We start from the raw sequence: 6,000 nt of genomic DNA on the forward strand, positions 1-6,000 counted from the left end.
AGTTTCTTCTCGTGAGAATTACTCATAAGGTGTTAATTCTCACACCATCTTTGAGAGGAAGATAAGCAGTATTAATCATTGAGACAAGTTAAACTCCACCAATTCACCCTTTAAAAGTACAATGCTGAAAAGTTGAAGAGTCCAGAGGTCAACAACCATAGCAAGCAAACCGTTTACAACTGCCTGGTTCTCCTTAAGGAAGAAAAATATGAACAGGAAGAATGCAGAAAAGATAAAGGTCTAGTTAAGAAAAGACAGGCTAAAAAAACAAGAAAAAAAAGAGAATTAATGTATTTGTTTCACTGGGCAATGAAGTCTGTAAGTACCAACGGGGTTCTGAATCTTTGATTCTGGTTTACAATTTAGAGCAGATCCTGAAGGGAAATACTTTTAGAAGAACTCAGGATATTACTCCAGCTATGATTGCCCAAACATAACAAGATGATATTCTTTTCTGCTTTTAGAAGCTTAAAATGCCTGCATATGCAGGATTATTCATATCAGGGATTTCTGACATCGCTCTTTCTGGAAGCCAAAACACAAGCATCTGCGAAGTGAGCTGGGATCTGTAGTGGCTACCACCCATCCTTCTTTAACACAGCCACACCAGAGGGTACAAAACATTGCCATCAGTAATAGAGGTTTCCCATGGCCTTGATCCACATGGGAGGGTGGGGAGAAGGGTTGAGTCTGGCTAAGAATTGGTGGCAGCATTTAGGCAAAATAGATGCATACTGGTGTCTGTGCAGGTAAAAATAAGGGACTGTGGCACTCACTTCCCCTCATGACGGTTTACTGACCCAGGCTCAGAGGATGCCCTGTCCTGTCCCACAAAAATGAGATCAGCTCATCACGTCAGAAATATTCTCTCTCCTTTCAGTCACTGAGAGTCTAGGGCCTTCCCAAGAAACTATCACCAGAAGGGCAGGGAAGTTGACAGACAAGTGAATGACCACACCTTTAAGCACAGGGGTGGGCCTCAGAGTTCTTCTTAGAGGTGGGGAGGGGAGGCTGAGCAGGGGGTGGTGGTAGGTGGAGTGGGAAGGGGGGTAGCAACATGGATGAAGGCTTTGTCTCTGAGGAGATTGCCTAAACATGCCAGGAGCGGCTTAACCTGACTAATTAATAACAGAAGCACAAAAACAGAGCATATTAAGGCCAGCTTCTACCCATGTTTCCTAGACCAAGCTTATTGGGTTTTATTATGTAGTTAGACCAGTACACAGAGTAGGACCTGAAGGTACTATATTTTTAAAAATTGAGATATAACTCACATACTGTGAAGTCCACTCTTTAAAGTGTAAAATCAAGTGGTTAATATATTCTCAAAGTTAGCAACTATCACTACAATCTACCACTCTCTAATTTCACAACATTTTTAACACCTCAAAAAGAAACATCATACCCATTACCTGTCACTCCCTATCCCCTTTACCCATTACCTGTCACTCCCTATCCCCTTGGCAACCACTAATCTACTTGCTGTCTTTATGGATTTGCTTATTCTGAATATTGTAAATGAATGACATCACACAATCTACAATCTTTTGTGTCTAGCTTCTTTCAGTTAGCATAATGTTTTCAAGGTTCACCCATGTTGTAGCATGGATAAATACTTCATTCCTTTTCATGACTAAATAATATTCCATCATATCACATCTTCTTTATATGTTCATCAGTTGATGGACACTTGGGTTATTTCCAATTTTGGTTATTATGAATAATATTGTTATAAACATTGGTGTACCAGTTTTTGTGTGAACCTATTTTTCGATTCTTTTGGATATATAACTAGGAGTAGAATTGCTTGGGCATGTGGTAACTCTATATTTAACATTTTGAGGAACTGCCAAGCTGTTTTCCAAAGTGACTGCACTTACTTCCCCAGAATCTTTTTGAATTTTGAATCTCACCAGAAATGTATCAGGGTTCCAATTTCTCCAGACTACTTGTTATTTTCTGCTTTTCTGATTATAGCTCTTTTAGTGGGTGTGAGGTGGTATCTCGTTGTGGTTTTGATGTGTATTTCTTTAATAACTAATGATGCTGAACATTTTTCATGTGCTTATTGACTGTTTTTATATCTTCTTTGGTGAAATGTCTATTCAAATCCTTCACCTATTTTTTAATTGGGTTATTTGTATTTTTCATGGTTGAATAATTCTTTATGTATTGTAGATACTAGGTGCTTATCAGATATATCAAGTGCAAATAATTTCCCCAACTCTGTGGGCTGACTTTTTGTTCTGTTGATAGTGTCCTTTGAAATACCAAACTCTAATTTTGATGAAGTCCAATTTATCTATTTTTTTCTAGGAATATCTATTTTTTAACTAGGAGTAGAATTGCTTGGTCATGTGGTAACTCTATCTATATTTAACATTTTGAGGAACTGCCAAACTGTTTTCCAAAGTGACTGCAACGATTTGCATTCTTACCAGAAATATCTCAGGGTTCCAATTTCTTTTGAGAAGGGCGCCAAGGCCATTCAAAAGGAAACAAATACTCTTTTCAACTAATGGTGTTGGGACAACTGGATACGCACATGAAAAAAAATGAAGTTGAACCGCTACCTCACATCATATTAAAAATTATATATATATTTTTTCTTTTGGCGCTTGTATTTTTGGTGTTAAGTCTAAGAAATCATTGCCATATCCAAGGTTACAAAGATTTACATCTGTTTTCCTTAAGACTTTTATAGTTTTAGCACTTACTTTTAAGTCTTTGATCCATTTTAAATTAATTTTTTTATATGGTATGAGGTAGGGGTTCAACTTCATTTTTTTTTTCATGTGCATGTTCATTTGTCCAAACACCACTGGTTGAAAAGACTATTTTTTCCTATTGAAAGGCCTTGGCACCCTTGCCAAAGATCATTGGCCACGAATGTATGGGCTTATTTCTGGAGTCTCAATTCTATTTCATTGATCTGTATGTCTATCCTTATGCCAGTGTCACACTGTCTTGATTACCATAGCATTGTAGTAAGTTTTGAAACCAGATAGCATTAGTTTTCTGGCTATGCTTTTCTTTTTCAAGATTGTTTTGATTATCCTCTGTCCTCACATTTTGATATAAGTTTTAGGATCGGTTTGTCAATTTCTGCAAAAAAGGTAGCTGGAATTTTGATAGGGACTATGGTAAATCTGTAGATCAATTTAGGAAATATTGTCACCTTAACAATATTAAGCTTTCCCATGAACACATCTTTCTATTATTTTAGGTCTTTCAAAATTCTTTCAATGATGTTTTGCAGTTTTCAAAGTATATATTTTGTACTTCTTTTGTTAAATTTATTCCTGAGTATTTTACTCTTTTTGAAGATTGTAAATGGAATTATTTTCTTAACTACATTTTCAGTTTGAACATAGCTACCCAAAAACCTGCTGCCATCGAGTCGGTTCCAACTCATAACAACCCTATAGGGCAGAGTAGAACTGCACCATAAGGTTTCCAAGGAGCAGCTGGTGAATTTGAACCGCTGGCCTTTTGGTTAGCAGCCATAGCTCTTACCCACTGTGCCACCAGAGCTCCTGATCATAATTACTGCATAGAACTTGTATATTCATCTTTTATTCTGCAACCTGCTACGTAAACCAAACCCATTGCCGACAAGTTGATTCTGACTCGTAGTGAACCTGTTTAGGACTTCCTAAGGTTATGTCATTTGCAAAGAAAGATAGTTTTACTTCTTCCATTCTAATCTGGATGACGATTATTTCATTCTCTTCCCTTATTGTCTTGGCTAGAACCTCTAGTATAATGTTGAATACAAGTGGTGAGAGTGGAAATTGCATTCTTGTTTCTGATTGTAGGGGGAAATATTCAGTCTTTCACCACTGAATACGATGTTGTTGTTGTTGTTAGGTGCCGTTGAGTTGGTTCCAACTCATAGTGATCCCATGCACAACAGAATAAAACACTGCCCGGTCCTGAGCCATCCTTACAATCATTGCTATGTTTGAGCTCATTGTTGCAGCCACTGTGTCAATCCACCTCGTTGAGGGTCTTCCTCTTTTCCGATGACCCTGTACTCTGCCAAGCATGATGTCCTTCTCCAGGGACTGATCCCTCCTGACAACATGTCCAAAGTATGTAAGATGCAGTCTCCCCATCTTTGCTTCTAAGGAGCATTCTGGTTATACTTCTTCTAAGACAGATTTGTTTGTTCTTTTGGCAGTCCATGGTATATTCAATATTCTTCGCCAACACCACAATTCAAAGTGTCAACTCTTCTTCGCTCTTCCTTATTCATTGTCCAGCTTTCACATGCATATGATGTGATTGAAAATACCATGGCTTGGGTCAGGTGCACCTTATTCTTCAAGGTGACATCTTTGCTCTTCAACACTATAAAGAAGTCCTTTGCAGCAGATTTACCCAATGCAATGCGTCTTTTGATTTCTTGACTGCTGCTTCCATGCCTGTTGATTGTGGATCCAAGTAAAATGAAATCCTGGACAACTTCAATCTTTTCTCCTTTTAACATGATGTAGCTCATTGGTCCAGTTGCGAGGATTTTTGTTTTCTTTATTTTGAGGTGCAATCCATACTGAAGGCTGTGATCTTTGATCATCATTAGTAAGTGCTTCAAGTCCTCTTCACTTTCAGCAAGCAAAGTTGTGTCATCTGCATAACGGAGGTTGTTAATGAGTCTTCCTCCAATCCTGATGCCCCACTCTTCTTCATATACTCCAGCTTCTCATATTATTTTTTCAGCATACAGATTAAATAGGTATGGTGAAAGAATACAACCCTGATGCACACCTTTCCTAACTTTAAACCAATCAGTATCCCCTTGTTCTGTCTGAACAACTGCCTCTTGATCTATGTAAAGGTTCCTCATGAGCACAATTAAATGTTCTGGAATTCCCATTCTTCTCAATGTTATCCATAATTTGTTATGATCCACACAGTCAAATGGCTTTGCATAGTCAATAAAACACAGGTAAACAACCTTCTGGAATTCTCTGCATTCAGCCAGGATCCATCTGAAATCAGCAATGATATCCCTGGTTCCACGTCCTCTTCTGAAACTGGCCTGAATTTCTGGCAGTTCCCTGTAAATATACTGCTGCAGCCATTTTTGAATGATCTACAGCAAAATTTTGCTTGCGTGTGATATTGATGACATCGTTCTATAATTTCCACATTTGGTTGGATCACCTTTCTTGGGAATAGGCATAAATACGGATCTCTTCCAATCAGTTGGCCAGAAAGCTGTCTTCCATATTTCTTAGCATAGATGAGTGTGCACCTCCAACACTGAATCTGTTTGTTGAAACATCTCAATTGATATTCCATCAATTCCTGGAGCCTTGTTTTTCTCCAATGCCTTCAGAGCAGCTTGGACTTCTTCCTTCAGTACCATCTGTTCCTGATCATATGCTACCTCTTGAAATGGTTGAACGCTGACTAATTCTTTTTGGTATAATGACTTGTGTATTCCTTCCATCTTCTTTTGATGCTTCCTGCATCGTTTAATATTTTCCCCATAGAATCCTTCACTATTGCAACTTGAGGCTTGAATTTTTTCTTCAGTTCTTTCAGCTTGGGAAACGCTGAGCGTGTTCTTCCCTTTTGATTTCCATCTCCAGCCCTTTGCACATGTCATTATAATACTTTGTCTTCGCCCTTTGAAATCTTCTGTTCAGTTCTTTTACTTCATCAATTCTTCCTTTTGCTTTAGCTGCTCGACATTGGAGAGCAAGTTTCAGAGTCTCCTCTGACATCCATCTTGGTCTTTTCTTTGTTTCCTGTCTTTTGAATGACCTCTTGCTTTCTTCATGGATGATGTCCTTGATGTCATTCCACAACTTCTCTGGTCTTCAGTCACTAGTGTTCAATGCGTCAAATCTATTCTTCAGATGGTCTCTAAATTCAGGCGGGATATATTCAAGGACATATTTTGGCTCTCGTGGACTTGCTCTGATTTTCCTCAGTTTCAGCTTGAACTTGCATATGAGCAATTGATGGTCTGTTCCACGGTCAGCCCCT

Source organism: Loxodonta africana, chromosome 1, assembly GCF_030014295.1.
Source record: "Loxodonta africana isolate mLoxAfr1 chromosome 1, mLoxAfr1.hap2, whole genome shotgun sequence".
Classification (NCBI taxonomy): domain Eukaryota; kingdom Metazoa; phylum Chordata; class Mammalia; order Proboscidea; family Elephantidae; genus Loxodonta; species Loxodonta africana.